We start from the raw sequence: 20,083 nt of genomic DNA on the forward strand, positions 1-20,083 counted from the left end.
TGATCATTCGTCATTCACACAAGTCAGGCACTAACATGTGTACCTGTACACTAGTGATCATTCCTCTGAATGAAATTATCTTCCTTACCTTACCAATGTTCTACAACACAATGTGATATCAAGGATATCTCATGTTGTAATCCTGCATGACAGTGTTGAACACACATCTCTCATACCGGTAGTTATCCTATACTGGTTGACATCAATGACAACACAATGCCAACAATGTCCCCCTTTTGGATTGATGTCAACTCATGTAGTATTCAAAATACTACATAATCTCTCTCCCCCTTTGTATGATCCAATGGTTTCTCACACATGTAGTATACAACATACTACAAAATGTTTCTCCCCATTTGACAACAATGGCAAAGGGCACAGTTAGGATATCATTCCTCCTTGTATTTACCAATCACCAACAATATTCTTTCTCCCTGTTTAACTTCATTGGAGGCATCTCCTCCTTTGCGACTACTTGTTAGATCTTCTCAAGTCACAACATTTGAGATAGAGGACTCAACCATCAACTGACACCAATTGAGTATTCAAATCTGATATTATTTGTTAAAATACTCAATTGTAGATGAATGTGTCAATGAATACTACTCACCTATTGGTCAGCTTGCATCACCTCCTATTTGATCCCAAATTTCTTTAGAATAAAATGTGATTGTACTATGAATAAAACCAACCAAATGACAAGTAGATACCCATAGCCATGAAACTCTCCTGGGTATACCTACTACAATTTCCATCTTCTGCAGTTTAGGTAGTTAGTATTTTTGGAAGTTCAAGCATGTCATATCAACATCATAATCACTTGAACTCCCCTTGAGTCATACATCTCAGTTCCTCATCTCTGGTCAGGTCTGCTACTGGGGCTCCAATATTCACCATATACTGGTTGAGTTGTGTGATCATCTTATAATATTTTAGCTTCATTATTTCACCACAGCCTATGACATGACCTTGAATTCACACAATGTCATACAATGACATCACAATACCATAAATTAAACCTATTAGCCCAAAAATATGTATGCCTGCATGATTAACCATCGGGCCAATCATATGTCATTCAGGTCATGATCAACACCACCTGAGAAATAAACTCCCATTCCATGTTATCAGGGCTATTGCAATGATCTCCAACCATATTATCTTACATAACTTGCAAGTACCTGTTAGCATATATGCTAGTAACATCCTACACATATGAGTTTCCTATACTGGTCCACTAACACTACCGGAGTACCTTCCTATGACTCCTGATCTTTTGCATCATTTTGTATCTGATTCCAATTTCTATCTTGTCATACATTGACACAATAGTAGTGATCCAACATTCCTCTGTAGGTGTGTAGTCATGGTGGCCTCTACACACACTTATCTTCTCATTTTATTCCTTCATACTGGTAGTAGTTTGTTATTCCATGTGTCCTTCTTCACTATGGGGATAACTGATAAATTCAATGTTCTACTCCCCTTAAGGTCCTACATATCCTCCAAGTCTTAGGAGATATCACCTGTGCATTGCATGTACAGTGTTGGTCCATGATCTTCTTCCTTCATAGCTACTTGGTCTTATTCTTCTTCCCATTTTCAATCTTGGCAATTGGTCTTTCCTTCTTCTACTGATGGGTCCTTTCACTTTTGGATTTTGCATCAGACATAGAATCAATGCTATAGTAGCATACAACATTCATCCCAACTTCATGATTGGGAAATCTCTTAACATAGCAGTTTGACCATCTTCTCTTGGTCATGTTGTTTTGTCTAGAAGCTAAAAGCAGTGGACCTCTTGCTCCTATAGGGACATTTCTCCTTTGGTTTCATGTGGGTCTCTAACTTTCGTATATTTGTATGCATGAATCTACTCCTAGCTACATTTTTTCTCATATGCATGATGTCTATGAGATCCTATATTCTTCTTTCAAGATCTTTTTCTACATTCCTCTGCCCTATGGCCATAAGCATTGAATGCAAAGCAATAACCAAAGAAAGATGGTATATGACCTGCAAATTTATTTTTCCATGCATGGGGAGATCTTACCAGTTTAGCATCTTCACTTCTCCTTTCTTGAGAATGGATCTTGGGTTGTCCATTCTCTACAGATCTTCCATTTGATCTATTCTTCTGCCATGCTTGTCTTGACTTGGTGGTAGCAACATTTCTTTATCTTCTACATGTAGGAGGTCTTCTCCTATTCATGCTACCAGTATAACTATATTCCCTCATCTTTCTTTTTCCTTTCAGATCTGCATTGTTTCTCCATGCAACACTAGTTTTCCTCTTCATGGCTTCACCAATTGATGTCAGGTCAACCTTCTTTCTTGGAGTATCTTTGACTGTGAAGGTTTGGATTTTTCCATTTTCATTTGAGGAGACAAATTCAATATCTTTGTGGAGGTCTCCTTGCTTGTAGAGAATTCACTGGTACCACATCCTAATCCCCCATTGTTCTTGGAAGTTTTTTGCTGGCTTAACATCTTATCCAAGGTTTCAATGCCACCATCATACTTCTTTCTGAATTTGAGCTCATCTTGACATTTCTCAAGTTCTTTCCTGAGGGACTCAATTTCACCTGTTATCTGTTGATGCCCTTTATCCTTTGTCTCTAGCTCATCCTTAAGATCTTTGCACCTGCATTCCTTGGTGTCTTTTTGTTGAGTCTTTAACTCTAAGATACACTTCTCAGATTCTTCAAGGTATCTGATCAATTGGTTTTTCTCAATAACTACAACATTCTTAAACAACTTGTATTCATTTTTCAGATTACCCATTTCACTGTTCAGGTTTTGACATCCTTTTTTCTTAGAGTTCATATCTACTAAAAACTCCTCACATATTCTCTCCTTGGCATCCAAGATAGACTTCAAATCATCTACCATTCTTTTTGCCTCATCTAGTTGAGTGGTTAGTAAGATGACCTTTTTGTTTGAATCTTCAAGGTAGGTTCTCAACTTGCTGCATTCTTCATGAACTAATTTCTTGTAATCCTTAAGTTCATTTCTAACCATTTTTAGTTCATCAAGGCTGCTTAACAGCTCACCTTCTAGATCAATCTCTGCATCTTCTTCTTCTTCATCATCACTTCCCAATAGATCTTTCTAGATAAATCTATCTACCTTGTCTCCTTTCTCTTCTTCTTCTTTAGTGTCACTGTCAAACACATCATATCAGTGTGATCTATTTGCAGTATCCTCTTTTGATGTTTGATTCTCAATGTCTATCTCATGGGCCATGAAGAGATGAGACTCCTTATCACCATTGCAACTGCAACAATCTAATCTTCCTTTGTCATCTGTACATGTGTCTGCTACATTATTCTTCTCACTCGCACAAACTAATCTAGTGGTGCAAGTTTCATTTCCATAAAGCCTCCTTAGTCTATCCCATATACTCTTTGTCGATCTACACTTATCCACCTATGAGGGAACATCACCATTTTGTCCACTGAAAATAACTTCCATGGCTTCTTCATTGCACAAGGATCTTTTTTCTTCTTCAAGACTGGTGGGAGGACTAACATTCCTAGGGAGACCATTAACAACTTCCATTCAGACATCATAACCTAAGGTAGACAAATAGACTTCCATTCTAAAACTCCACATGGTATATTTTGACCCATCTAATACAAGAGCTAGAATTGATTCACACTTAACCATTGTGTCCTAAAAAGGATCTACCCAAGTGAGAGAAAGCTTGATAAATAGGGTACCTATGCTCTCATACCAATTTTTAGACACAATGCATAACTGAGAGGGGGCTAAATTAGTGGTTCTCAACCTTTTCTCTTTAACTAACTTATGTGTGTATGCTAGTTATGGGATTTAACACAATGGAGACATATCCGTTAGTGGGGAGACTAATTACAAATGCAATCACACATAAAGGGACATCACATAACACTAGTATGTATGAGGAGAACTCAAGATGGGAAAAACCTCGATGAGCAATACTGCTGAGTCTACTGGTCCAATCCAACCTCACAATTAAATCTATTACAAAGTTTAGAGGACCAATCCAAGGAGCTACAACCCTTGATTTAGGGCGCCAACCCCTTACTTATTTATGGGCTACAACCTAAAGGAGCTACAACCCCTTCTAGTTAATGGGCACCAACCCAAAGGAGCTACAACCCTTGCACTGAGCTACAACTCAGTGATCACAATGATAACATCAAATAAAAAATTAGTTATACTGTTACAAGTGAGTCTTGTAACCATTTCATATACCTGACTCTGTCGGTGAGACACCTTCTTTGCTACACTTGTACATCACTCATTCTAATGCTCTCATCTACCACTTTGCTTGTAGGTAAAGTCTATTGCTTCACCTCTCCTCTGTTTTGCCTAACTAGATCTCTTCCTCACTGCTATGCTCTTTACGAATACTAAACTCTGCCAGTTCTATGTCTTTCTTCTCTGCAGCTTCCTTTGCTTATACTCTATCGATATGAACACTACTTGTTCTACACTACTACTGGTTGAACACTTCAACCCGATTCTCCCTCACCCTCAGTCTCTTCTCAGATACTCATTGAGTAATTGAGTGATTTTCTCTCATGTAGAAGTAACACTCAATCACTTTGTCACAGCACTATCTTCTTCTATTCAACAACACTATCAATATCTTTGTCTTGCATATTTATAACATTGTTTTCCCACCAAAAGCCAATTCAAATCTCAAGAGATTAGTGTTTCCTCATCAACCTTGAGGCAAACCAAATCTAATAAAATCTTGTCTGATCTGATCTCCCAGATAGAAAATTGTGCCATTAACATGCCTTCCAATACACGTCTTCTAATCTTAGTAACCATGACCTCATCTCTCGACCTGCCTCTGTCAAAATGCCATTAATGTTTTTTGTTGTTTCCTTCTTGAGGTCTTCTCACAATTTGATCTTCTTGCTTAGATCCAGGCACCAACAAAACCTTGTTTTGTCTCTGTCTCTGATTCTTCCTCAAGCCGCAGTCTTCTGATCCGATCCAGAAATCATAGGATCCAAATTAAGTGCACACTTGTAGAAACACCTATCTCTACACGAAACTCCACCTACCTCTGGTTTCTTGCCACCTCATCTCTTCGTGGCATCCATGTTGGCATCCACCTCTTCTTGAGCCACTGTGTCAGTATGGATTGGATCACTGACCAATTATATTGCCGTGTTTATCTACCAGTGAAACCCTCAAACTAGTCTGTCATCAACCTTGAATTTTGCTTCTCTTCCGGTGAACTACTCAATCGGTCAGCACTCTTTCTAACCTGCCTTAAGTAAAAGTTTATCAGATGGGGTGTCTTCTTCATCTGCACCTTATCCATATTACCGATGGACTTACATACCAATAAACACTCTTGATGACACCATTTCATCAACCTTCAACAGACTCCATCTTCAATCCAGCCATTTTCCTCTTTTTGGATTTACTCAGCCTTGCCTTCTCCCTGATCATCTCAGATCATGTCGCAACCAGTTTGTCAAAAGCCAAACCCCAACAAACTTCAACTCCATCGACATCCCAACATGCCTTCTCTGTTGGCTAGTGTATAAACTTGATTTTACCCATGTGTCCACTCCCTAGTGACTGTCTGGTCACCTTAAAAGTTGAGCTTTTCAAGATGGCCAAATTTTAACTTTTGAGAATCTCACCTAGGTTAGACAACCTTCCAAATGAGTGATATTTTCTCTTCCCCATTTTCTTTTACCTTTTTTGGGATGCCTTGTTTAGAGAGCTTGTAAGGTGTTGGGAAGAGAAACCTATAAAAATATCTCACCCTTCCCAAGAGGATTGAAAAGAGTGAGGAGAGTCTTCTTAGGGAATGGTTTGGGAGGGAGAATTTTGTTCACCCACTCTCCATTTTCGGAGACATAGAACTTTTGTTCAAGTTTTTTTTTAGTTTTGGAGTTGGATTTTTCTAAGTCTTGAGAAGGAAAAAGAATAGTGGATTGGGAAGCTCTCCTACAACTTCTCCTCATTTCCATTTGAATATTTTAAGGTTGGTTGAAATACTTCCTTACATATGCTTGTATTGTTTATGTGAAAAGATTGTTTGTGCTTTTCTCTAGCTGCTTTTTTTGTAAGCTTGGGAGGATTGTTTTGAGTCCTTCGTTGTGTATATTCTTGCATGTTGCATGATATATGTTTTTGGGTGTTTCAAGGCCATAGTCACCCTTGGGAGGGTAGAGTAGCCTTGGGGGTGAAGGGTTGTTTGACAGCCTAAGAGTGTAGAGACTCTCTTCTTGGAAGAGAGTGATACACAAGGGTTATGGGGCCCTTGCTGCATTGTTGTTTATATGTTTATGCAATAGGGGTCATAGGGGGATATTTTGGGCTTGTATGCCATGGGGGACATAAGGCTATTTTGGGACAAGTATGTGACTTGTGGTTATTCTACTTGGGTAGCCTTGCAAAGGCATTACGTTCTCCATATTGCAGATTCTCCTCTAGGTACTTGGTCCACCTTCACCCCACAAAAATAATAGTCACTTGGTGTCTTTGTGTATCCTTGGGTTGGGAGTTATAATGTTGTGATTCTTTCTTGTGTTGTGTTTGCATTATTTGTAACCCATTTAGCCTTGGTTCTCCTAGCTCGGGGGTGGCTTCATGTAAGCCTAGGTTCGGAGGTGAGCCTCCATAGTCACAACCTACAAATGTTATTGCAGGTTTGCTTGGAATAAAGAATGGAGTGGAGTCTACTTGCAAGTTCCTATTTTTTTATATGTTTTGATTAATATGAAAAACAGGTTTTAAGGATCCAAAAACTTTAATAGAGGAGTGTAATATATTTCATCAAAAAGCATCCAGACTAGCTTTGAAACAACTTAAAAAAAGACTGGCAAAAAGACCAGTAAACCAAACGAATAGCTAAAGAAAGGAACAACAAAGTGGAAAAACCAGAGAAAAGACAAAAAGAAAAAAAACAACTATAAAGACTTAAGAAGGTCGGTCGCCTTATTGACTAGCTAGTCATAGTTTGCCAAAGCAACTTTGAGTTCTTCCATATCCTTGTTTGGCTTCTTCTCCTTCTTTTTGCCTCTAGTCCTTGTTCTAGGTCCTTGCACTTCTCTCATACCTTCAATGTCAAGTTCCATCTCCAGGGAATCCTTCTTGTTATCTAGTTTGCTGATGAGAATTTTGGTATTGTCGGTTGAGGCCTTCAGCATGCTATAGCTTTGTTCAACAATACTTTTGAGGAATTTTTCAAAAAAAAAAAAGTATTTTGGCAAGCCCTCATTCAGTAGAAATGAAGAGGCTTGAGTATGTAATCTTCTTATTTTGTGTTAAAAAAAAAGAGAAGAAACAATTGTATTTTTATTTGAGTAGTTCATTTCTAGAAATTAAAAAAAAGGAAAAGAAAGACATTTTAGTTATTTCATTGTATTTGTATATTGTTTGAATAAGTTGGGATGAAATCTGTTTTCTATCTTATTGGCTAATAAAATGCATGCATGTTAGAAATGGAAAAGAAAAATAGATGAATATTTAAGTTGTTTCATTCTGTTATTTTTATCATTCTACAAAAATAAATGTTAGAAATGCAGTTATAAATAAGAAAGGAAAAGCTATTTCTGTCTATAGTTTTAAAAAGGAAATGTACGAAAAATGCTTTTAAGTGTTAGTTTAAAACTTCTTTTATATTTTCATCTTGCTATTTTATTTATCAAAAAGAAATGTGAAATATTTAGTTGCAGCTGTTAAATAAATTATTTCTGTTATTTGTCATACCTATTTCTAAGTTAGTGTAACAGAAAATAAAAGTGCAGATTTAGGGATGCGTATATATATATATATATATATATATGTATGTATAAATATATATAAACATATATAAAATATACATATATTTAAAATATATACCCAGCAATGCACATTCCCTATTAACTATGCCCATATATATATAATATATATATATATATATATATATATATATATACATATATAATATATATAAATATATATATATATAATATATTTTATGCTGGTGTCAAATATAATATAATAATAAAATTTGCATAAAAAAAATGGTCGAAGTTTCTTGTTTGGGGGTTCAGCCCTTACGGTGGGGCCGCGAGGGTCATGGTCGCCCATAGTCGTAGGGCTTACCCCTGCGACTGTGGAAAGGTTGCCCCATAGTCATGGGGTCGAGGCCCCGTGGCCTATGGGGAGGCATCCCCACAGCCGTAGGGGCAAGCCCTATGACTGTGGGCATGGCCACCACGATGAACCACCCCCTCGCAGCAAGTTGCCAACACCCTAACCCCTCACGTGTCTCTTCGTTAAACTTCAAACCTACCACCTCCTCCTCCATGACTCCTCTCTGCAACCCCTCTGCCAAACCCCTTCATGATACCTTCAGCATCCACACCTACACACACACACAAAAACAAAAGAAAAAAAATTGTGTTAAGTGATGCTCAATAAAACCCTAACCCAATTTCGGGTTAGGGTAAAATAAAATGAAAAAAGAAAAGTAAAGAAGGGGGAGTCATAATGATTTTAAAATAAAACCCTAGTTAGGGTTAGAAAAGGAGATAATAAAAGGGATAAAATAATAAAGGGGGGGAGATTTCTTTAAATTTGAAATGGGAATTGCCCCATTTATTTTAAGTTATTATTAAATTTGGTTGGCTAATTGGGAATTTTAGTTGGGGTTGTGAATACTTATTTATTTAGTAATATTATTCTCATATCTGGCTAAATTTATTAGAAGAGTTTATTAATGAGAATTTTAAATAAAATAATGATTAAATTTAAGGAGGTAGTAAATGTAGAATATTAAATATTTAATATTTAATGTTTGAGAAATTTATTTCGACAATTAAATGAGGTTATTGGCTAGGTTTTTATTATATTTGATTTAGTTAATTTTAATAGATAGATTTAAACACGTTATTACTATTGCTTGATTAATTATTTTAAATTCAATAAAATATGTGTTAACATTATTTAATTATTCCAAAAGCAATTAAATACTATTTGGGATTATTAATACCTCTGGATTAACAATTGAAGAATTATTTGGGGTAAATAAATTAATTTAATAAACAAAGTTGTGATGACCCCTTGAGGTAGGATTATTCAAGTTAAAAAAAAATTGTAAACATTATATTTGTAAAGTTAATTATATTAACTTTAGGAACCCATTCTTTTAATGCTTGAGATAACCCTTAGCTTAGACAAACTTATTTATCTCATCTTTATCATAGAGTATTTAGTATTTTTATGTTGTTTTAAAAAAAAATGTGTTGTTGCATTTTTGCCCAAAAGTTTAGGCATGACAATTCCATTCACACAAGTTAGGCACTAACTTGTGTATCGGTGACACTAGTGATCTTTCCTCTGAATGAGATTCTCTTCCTTGCCTTACTGGTGTTCAGAAACATAAGGTGATATCAAGGATATCTCATCTTGTACTCCTGCATGAAAGTGTTGCACATACATCTCTCATACCGGTAGTTATCCTATACCAGTTGACATCAATGACAACACAATGCTAATAATTACCAATTGTTGACTTGGTGGTTAGCACCTCCTTCAGGGTTCATGACATGTCTTAACTACCTCCCATGGATCTGGGTAAGTCTAGTGTTTGTGATGTTCGTTGACAACTCGAGCTTTTGGTGCAACGACAAACATATCAACAATTGGTATCAGAGCCTTGGGTCATGGGTTTGAATCCCAAGAGGTTTCCTTCATTCCATTGGTGCAGAACCCTTAGTCAATGTTGAGGGGGAGATTGTTGACTTGGTGGTCACCACCTCCTTCGGGGTTCGCGACAAGGATTAACCGCCTCCCGTGGATCTAGGTAAGTCTGGTGTTTGGGACGTTCATTGATAGCTCAAGCTTTTGGCGCAATGACAAACATACCAACAAGTTGGTCGAAGACCATATACCACCTATCCAAAAAAGATTTTTTAAGACTTCCATGAACACACCATTTTATAGGAAACTGAGTCATATTTAGTTCTAGGTTGTTACTAGTAACAGGATCGGTGAAAAGAGCACATATGCCAACTTTACCTATGCCCTTTTTTTTCACTTGATCATATGACAACCCATCTGTATAAATTGTTTGACATCTATCCCTCCATGAACCCCATTTTGTAACCTCCCTAGATACCTCATTTGCACTATTAACTATTATTTCTAGTGTTCTAGCAAGGGTTGAGTGGTGCTCAATCCTAGAGGACCTCAATCTATTCACCAATATAAAAATTTGGGCACTATTTTGTGTAAGGCGATTGATGAGATACTCTTGTGTGGCATCTACATGATCTAATGGAGGACGTGGAAGGTTTTGGGGTGGTGGTGGTTGTTAAGGAGAAACATTTTAAGGATTTTGTGGTTGTGGAGCAATGTCTTGAGGGTTTTCTTGTTGCCCATGTGCAATGTTTACAGGGTTTGCTTGTGTTGCTTGTGTAGAAGCAGATCTTTGTTGTCTATTTCATTTTTGGGGATTGCTTGAAGAATCTGACATCAAATTAATAAAAACAAAACTTAAATAAATGAAAAAACCCTACTTCAATCAAAACGCAAACAAAAATAATCAAACCAATCAAATCTTACTTGTTTGACAGGGTGCCATGGTTGAAATTGCTCTCAATGTTGGGAAAATCCAAAATAATTACAAACTCATGTGGGTTCTATGGATTTTTTGCTTTCTCTTGTTGTTGTTCCACGAGTTTTGGCATTGAAAATGGCCAAAACTTGTGGCCTACACAAAAGAAAATAATGTTTCTCAAAACCCATATGAGTTTTGAGAAACTTTTAATTTTTTATTAAAAAAAAAATGTTCCTCAAAACCCGTATGGGTTTTGAGGGAATTTTTGTTTTTTAAATTGTTTTTGGCTAGGCTTGGTTTTACCTACCAAGTCTAATACATTTTTGAATTTTTAGAACCCTTATGGGTTATGAAATTTTTTTTTTTTTTGGCATGTGGCAACTTTTCTGTTCACCGTCTTGGTGCACTTACCCATATATATTATATATTATATATTTTATAATATATAATATAATGTATATAAAATGCATGGCATAAAAACTTTTAGGAATCAGATATTCAATTTGGGGGCAATTGTTATATCGATTTGTCATCTAAGGTATGAATTTATTGAACTTTTGTTGCTTTTTATCAATTTTTTCTCATCTTTTATTTTTTATTTTTTATTTTTTTATAGAAACCAAGTTTTTTCATTTGGAATAAATTGTTCTTTCAAATTTGTTGATTAAATTCAAATTTTTGAATTCAATCAGATTAAATGGGGAATAACAATGATAATCTAGACCAAACCCTTTATTAGAAAACCCTCTATTATCAAACACCCCCTCAATTCAATATTTAATTGGTCAAAATTTGAACTAATTGAGGGGTATTGTAAATATTTGTAGTAGAATCCCTCATCTAGCCCCAATGTTAGATCCTCTTATTGCCATAATAAATGATGTAGAAAGTATCATCGTGGAGGAGAATGTCACTCTTTTGTGGTGATAGTTCATGAGGAATAGATATGTGGATGGATTGACCTATGATCAAGTCAGGAAGCTTGAGATATCGAAAGCTCTTATTATCACATTGTTTATCAATCCCCACATTAGATAACCTGTAGATGTGAAGAAAACAAAACTTTCCATCAAATGGTGTCAAAATGAAGATATTGTAAATAAATTTTGGGATCATTGGTGGATGGTTTTTGATAGACCACCCAACAACAATCTTGATGTCCCCTTTTATTTACGTAAAATAAGGTATGCTGAGTTTGTTTTGGGCAAGCAGGTCAACTACTTTGACATCAAGCCTCTATAGGGTGTGGGTTTAGGTATGTTTCAAGACAGACCTAAGGAAGTTTGAGTATTATAGGACCCATATGTTCACCCTCCTCTCGTTGATCCTTGACCTCCAATACAACATCCAAATATTATTGTCAAGGTAGCATCATGGACTATATCGGCTATTCACTCTTTGAGTAGGCTTTTGGTTTTTGAGGGTGGGGAACTAGCTCAACCTTTAGTGATGTTAGTACTAGATCTTGTGGTACTAAAATGTCATCTTTGGCTCTACATATTTGAATGTCACATACCTGTGCTATGTGTGGGAAACTATGTTAAGGTCCTATTAGAGAGCCTATTGGTCCTCCCATGGATGTTGTTGATTATGAGGTACATGATATGCGTGATGCACTAGATGTGATGACAGGGACTGGATGATACCTTGGACAGTCCTCGCATGCTAGAGGCAAGGAGGTACCTTTATCATACACTGATGATGTAGTGGTAAGACTTGAAATTTTATAGTGCATTTTATTTTAAATGGATATTTATAAGAAATAATATTAAGTACTAATGTTTATATACATGGTCTATTTATTAGTTGATGACTAAGGAGGATTTAGCATAGGTCCATGATGACACCTTTGTTAGCTTTATGTTGTCATTAATGCCAACCAGTATGGAATGGTCACCGGTAAGTAAGTACTGATGTCATTCAGTATGAAGGATGGAGTGTGTAAGTTGACAGAAAAGGTATGTTACCAGTACACATGAAGTGCAACATCTATTGGGAAAGAAGGACCATCAGTAAGAAAGAAAAGAAGAACAGAGGGATGTGATCAATGGTATACAAAGAGAAGGATAATGCAACTGGTAAAAGGACCTAGTGGATGGACCAATATGTTTGATGGTAGATCAACTTGATCCATTGAATGAGAAGAAGCTAGCATATATGAAGGTCTATCGGTAAGGTGAGATGAACCGGTAGTGAGTCTTGGTTGGTGAAGAATGTCAAACCAACATAGCAGTTTGAAGATTATGCCAAAACCACTTTGCAGTCTGAGCATAGGTGGATGTCGATAAGGATGACAGGTGGACACCAAGTGGTGAGCATGCAGAGGTCAGTGATGTGTTCCTCGATGTGGTAGTTGACAAGTAGGTCTAATGATATGATGAATCAATAAGGAACTAGATAGCTAATGAGAGGGGGGGTGAATCAATAGATAGAAAACTGACTATACTTTTTAGCAAACTCAAAAACAATCTCACAACTCAATCTTTTAAATAACTGGTTCAAACACTAAACTACAAACTGCAATAGTGCTAATAGTTTACCAGTTTGATTGGCATATCAAAATAACAATATAATGGATCTGAAACTCCCAAACCATTTAACCAGTTTACCAGTTTGATTGGCATAGAAAGATGCTAATTTAAGCAGTACATTCTTATTGGATTTAACCATCCAATTGTAATTAGTTTGATTCCCATTTGTGATTGAGTAGGGAGCTCTAGGCGCTTGGCCTTTCTGCATGTGCAAACCCCATTTGTATACACTTACTATCTGCAATAGTATCATCTGATTGTGGGTAAGGTTTCCCACCATGTTTTTTCCCCTTACAGGGTTTCCACATATAAATATTGGTGTTATGTGTTGTGGATAACTTTGTTCTTTTTGTTTCATGCATTAATCCTTATCGGTATTGCTATTAACTGATATAACTGTCTATTGGCATAAAAGACCAGTTTATCGATATAAAGCATTAAAGTTGTTTAAGTTTCTTTTGGCTTAAATTTATTTGACAACTGATTCACCCCCCCCTCTCAGTTGTCTCTGGGACCTAACAATTGGTATTTGAGCATAGTCCTCTTTTTGCAGAAGTTTAACAGCTTGAGGAGATCCAATGTCTAGCAACTATTTTAGGAAGGACACTCCTAAACTTGATGGAACCAACAATGGAATATGGAAGATCAGGATGGAGACACATCTGAATTGCATTGGAAAGGATATCTAGGATGTTACAAAGAATGAAAACTCTGCTCCTACTACAAGTCAGCCTAATCCACCAAATCTAACTAAAGATGAAGAAAATGATTGCAAAGGAAGAGAAGAAATTTTGAGCGCATTATCAGATTAGAAAATAATGGGACTATCAGATAGGTCTACTGCCAAAGCTATTTGGGATCATTTGGAAACACTGAATGAAGGAGATTCCATGGTCAAAATTGCAAAACTTGAAAGCTTCCAGGTCAGGTATGAAAATGTGAAAATGGGAGAAGATGAAAGGATTTCAACTTTTATGGAAAGAGTTAATGAAATTGTTTTGGGTATTAAATGTTGTGGAGGAACCTTAAGTTAAGATGAAATTATTTGAAAAGTTTTAAGAGGATTGCCACCGGCATATAAGATGAAAGTTAGTGCTATAAATGAACTAAGAACAATGCCTAGCACATCAGTAACTAGGGATATATTGATTGGAAAACTTTCAGCCTTTGAAATTGAGGAATTTGATCCTGTTGCCACTATAAAAACTGACTTAGCTTTTAAGGCATCAACATCATCTGCACAATCATTTGACAAGTCTGATTGGAAAGCCTTTTATACAAAAGAACTTTGAAGAAAGCAGGAGAGAAAATGAAGAACTTGAAGCACTATTTGCAAGAAAAATACCTAAAGGACCAATTGGAAGTAAGTATGAAGGTAAAGCACCCTTTAAATGTTTCAACTATAATAAGATTGGTCATATGGCCTCAAGATGCCCTAATAGACATGTTAGGCTAAGAGAAGAAGCTAGAAGGACATACAAACCTAACCCTGAATATCAGAGATACAAATTTAAGGAAAATAAAGACAAATCTTGTTATCTTGCTAATGAAGGAGTCACAAATGATTCTGATGAGGATCAGATAGCCAATGGATGTGTCTTTGTTGCTATAATAGAAGATCAACCGACACCTACTGTTCAATCAGTAGAGCAAGCCTTGATAGCTAAAATTGAAATTAAAGATGAATGGATCATTGATTCAGGATGCTCACATCATATGACTAGTCATAAGAGTAAATTCCTAACTTTTCAAGAGTATAATGGAGGTCAAGTAAGACTTGGAGATGACAAAGCTTGTTTGATCAAAGGTAAGGGTACAATATCTCTTGATGGTAATTATAATACTGACAATGTTAACTATGTTGAAGATTTCAAACATAATGTTTTGAGTGTTGGTCAATTAGTTGAGAAAGGATTTCACTTACAATTCAAGAATGGGAAATGCAAAATTATGAATATAACTGGTTTGGAAATTGAAACCAGTAATGAAACTAGAGGTAACATCTTTCATCTGAATAATAATGAAAAAACATGCTTGATTTCTTATATTGATGAAAGTTGGCTATGGCATAAGAGACTCTGTCATGTAAATTTTGATTGTATGGTGAAGATCAATACTACTAAGGTAGTTAGAGATTTACCTAAGATTGTTAATCCTCACAATCTGGTATGTAAGGAATGTCAATTTGGAAAACAAGTTAGAGCTACTTTCAAAAGTATTCCAGAAAAATCTAATAATTCTCTTGACTTAATTCATACTAACTTATGTGGTCCAACTAGAACTAAAATTTTACAAGGTGATAGATATTTCATGCTAATCATTGATGACTATTCTAGAATGTGCTGGGTTACTTTTCTCAGAGAAAAATCAGAAGCACTTGGGAAATTCAAACTGTTCAAAGCAATGGTGGAAAATGAAACTGGTAAGAAGATCAAATGTCTGAGATCAGTGTCATGCCCAAAATTTAGGGCAAAAACGGAACGATTTTTTTTTAAAAGATACTAATTTAATTAACAAGCTCACTCTTACGACAAGCGTTAAAGAAATTTTCATTATTAAATTCGAGTTAATTCTAAAACGAACTAAGCATCGATAAATTGTTATATTTTAATTGCGGAAAACCTATTGGTTTAAATTCTATCTCCAAGAGATACTTTGTCAATATTTTTATTAAATTAATCAAACTAAAGGAAATAGGAGAGATATTTTAATTTATCCTCTAATATGACTATATAGTCTTTTCAATTCTTTCATATTTCTCTTTATAATTTATCCCAAATTAAAATCAGGATTATATAAATTTATACATATATACATATTTGAATATGCATATATTTATATATTTATAATTTAATTACTTATTCAAAATGCTCAAAATTCATATATTTACTTCAGATCTATTTTGGAAAAGACTTTGGCACCTTGAAGCTGGTCAAATAAATCATCAATCCTAGGCAAAGGATATTGGTTCTTGATGGTTACTTTATTTAGCTGCCGATAATCCATACACAATCAGAGAGATCCATCCTTCTTCTTAACGAAGATAATTGGTGCACCCCATGGGGATACGCTAGGACGGATATGACCCTTCTCAAGAAGTTCCTCAAGCTGAATTTTAAGTTCATTAAGCTCATTTGTGGTCATTCTATAAGGTGCTCTGGAAACTGGCTCGGCTCCTAGTACTAGGTCTATATGAAAATCAATCTCTCTGCGGGGAGGCATTCCCGGTAACTCTGAAGGAAATACATCTGAATATCCCTTAAGGATAGGATGGTCATCGAGCGATGTTTCTTTTTCCTCCTCTTCCTCTCTGTCACTGATAGTGATAGAAAAAAGCTGACATCCCTTCCGCATGCTCTACTTAAGCTGCATTGCGGAGATCATACGAAGAGACATGGGCCTCTGAATCTCGGTGATAACTATGGGTGAACCATGATCATCCTCACACTCGATCTTTTTCAGGCGGCAATCCATCTTGGCTCTGTGGGCATAAAGCCAATCCATGCCAAGTACGATTCCATAAGATCCAAGTGGAGTCACTCTAAGGTCTACTACAGTGGTGGTCTTGCCAATCTGTAGCTGACATGCCCTAACCTTTGATTCCACTGACACTCTAGCCCCTGAAGCTAATTCCACTTACCAACTGACACCCTGCCTAGTTGCCACTAGCCCGCAACGCTTCACAACCAATGGAGATATGAATGAGTTAGTAGCTCCTGAATCAAACAAAATAGATACATTATTACCTCTGATTATACCTGAAGATTTGATAACCGTGGCCTAATGATCAGCCTGGTAGTTGTCAACCGCTGTGAATACTCTATGGGACCTACCCATATCACCAACTGTCAGCTCTGAAGTAGCCATCCACTGACTCCCTGCTACCTGTCCCTGAGGGCAATCCCTCGCCAAGTGCCCCATGGCTCCACAAGTAAAGCAAGCACCCCGTGCCTAGAACTGGGCACCCTAAGGCCTAGAAAATCCCTGACCTCCTGTCCTACTGGATCCGCTGTACCCACCCCTGGAGGACTGCTGAGTCCCCGCCAGCTGTGTGTACTGCCCCTGTGCTCTCTGATCACGTTTCTATCCTTGAGTCTGCCACTGCTTGGGCTTGGAGCCCTGCTGATACTGTGGAGGCTTCTGTTTCTGGTTCTGTGGTGTCTGTTGTGGAGGAGGGGGTTTGGAGAACCCCTGAGAATTTTGGTTGTTCCCCTGCCAATGTGGTTTCTGGAATCCATAAGTCTGAGGTGCAGGATTTCGGTTCTGATACCAATCCCTATTGTCCTGTGGTCTAACCTGAATTTCCTCAGCAATCAGTGCCTTCTCTATAGCAACCCGAAGGCTCTCTGGAGCGGACATCCTAACAAGCCCGGCTATACTAGCATTCAATCCCCGGATGAAGCGGTTTACAAGAAGTTTCTCATCCTTTAGATAATCTACATATGGCAACAACTCAAAGAATTTACTCTCATATTGGGTTATTGACAAGCTTTTTTGTTGGAGATCATGAAATTCGTCTATACGACGCTGCCTGAAGTGCTCTGATAGGTACCTCTCATGGAACCTCTCTGTGAATATCTCCCAAGTGAGTGTATCAGGAACTAATCCACATTTGTACTCTTCCTGTCTCCACCAAGTGGAGGCTGTCCCTCTCAGAAGGTGAACTGCAACATGTGCTTTCAAGTTTCTCTCATAAGAATGCAACGCAAAGCACCTCTCAAGACTCAGAAGCCATGCCTCGGCCTCTACTCCATCTGTAGAACCTCCGAAGGATGGTGGTTGGAGGCGCATGACCTCCCTGATGAGATCCCTTGGATCTCGATGACCTCTCTCAAAATAAACTGGTTCCACCGCAGGAGGTGGTCATGGCATATGCACTGACTCTGGCTCATTACCACCCTGACTCTCTACAGGAATCGGAGCTGGGCTCCTACTTTGTTCTCTATCAACAGAGCTATGACTCCAAGAGTCATGACTCCTACCCTGAGGGTTCTCTGCTGGAATCCTTTCCTGAACAATGCCAATAAGATTCTGAATGGTTGCTAAAATGTCACGGTTAGGCTCATTTGGCTGTTCGAGAGGTGCTCCTGGGTTCTCCTCTGGAACTGATGCCTCCCTCTCTTCCTCATCGCGTGCTATGCACTCACATCTAGGACCCCATCTGCGCTTGCGAGCTTGTCGCGTCAACGGAGGAATCCTAAGAGGAAATAAGACAAAACAATTAATTTATTTCTTTTAGAATTAAATTTATTTAAATTCAAAATTCCATTTAACAAAATAATTTTAAATATATTTAAGGCGAAACGTAAGTGAGTAAGGCTCCTAGTGTGGAAACCTTACTCTGATACCAAAATGTCATGCCCAAAATTTAGGGCAAAAATGGAACAATTTTTTTTTTTAAAGATACTAATTTAATTAACAAGCTCACTCTTGCGACAAGCGTTAAAGAAATTTTCATTATTAAATTCGAGTTAATTCCGAAACGAACTAAGCATCGATAAATTGTTATATTTTAATTGCGGAAAACCTACTGGTTTAAATTCTATCTCCAAGAGATACTTTGTCAATAGTTTTATTAAATTAATCAAACTAAAGGAAATAGGAGAGATATTTTAATTTATCCTCCAATATGACTATATAGCCTTTTCAATTCTTTCATATTTCTCTTTATAATTTATCCCAAATTAAAATCAGGATTATATAAATATATACATATATACATATTTGAATATGCATATATTTATATATTTATAATTTAATTACTTATTCAAAATTCTCAAAATTCATATATTTACATATATATATATATATATATATGGAACCACATATATATATATATATATATATATATATATATATATATATATATATATATATTTTACTTAAATGGCAAATATTTTAATTCTAAATTTGAATACCATTATAATTTCCTAAATATAAAACCACATTTTTCCCCAACCCTAATTAGGGTTCTAATTTTACCATATTTATAATATCTCACTAATTAATATTTTTCTTTTATTTGTAAACCGAATTGCCCTAGCCCCATCCGGGCTAGGGTTTTAACCCATAAATATTTTTTTTAATAGTCGAAGTTTTCATGCTAGGCCGAAGACCCTAAAGGTGGCCATGAAATTTTATTGCAGGTCACGGGAGTTTGGGAGGCGGGCTGGCTGCGCGCGCCACTGTGTGAGCGCACAGTGGGCGCCGCGACACCACTGTGTGCCCACACAGTGGGCGCCGCTGGCGGTTCCCCACTGTGTGGCCACACAATGGTGGCCATGGCCGTCCACTGTGTGGCCACACAGTGGGAGCCGCAAGCGGCTCCACTGTGTGTGCACACAGTGGGCGCCGCGCGGTCGTCCATTGTGCATACACACAGTGGAGTCCGCAGGGACCCAAAACATTATTTTTATTTTTATTTTTAAAAAAAAATTATAATATATAAAATTATATATATATATATATATATATATGTGTATATATTTAAATACACATAACTTTTATATTCATAGTTAAAAAGATGAAATTTATTTCCAAGTAAATTTATATATATATATTTTTTAAAAGGGTATTTACATGCAAAATTTTAAACTCATATAATAAAGGGAAAACATTAAGTTAAATCAGATATATATATATATATATTTATATGAAATCAATAAGCTTTTAAAACAATGCTAACTAAAATACAATTTAAAATACTTTTAAAAAGATACAAAATACTTTTCTAGAATAAAAGGAATTTTCATGGATTTTTCTCCTCTAATCTAATATTTACGTAAAACTACTTTTTTCATTAAAAAATACATAAAATCTTTCAACAACAATAAACTTCTATTTGCCACAAGTGAATTATAAATAAAATCTAAATGAAAACAATTCTTTTATTTCCTTCCATAATACAAGAAGCTTTTGCATGCAACACAATTTAACTTTTCTTTTTTAAAACATCTCTAAGATATTCTACCAATTTACAGAATGT

The sequence above is a fragment of the Cryptomeria japonica genome, chromosome 11 (genome assembly GCF_030272615.1).
Source record: "Cryptomeria japonica chromosome 11, Sugi_1.0, whole genome shotgun sequence".
Taxonomy (NCBI): domain Eukaryota; kingdom Viridiplantae; phylum Streptophyta; class Pinopsida; order Cupressales; family Cupressaceae; genus Cryptomeria; species Cryptomeria japonica.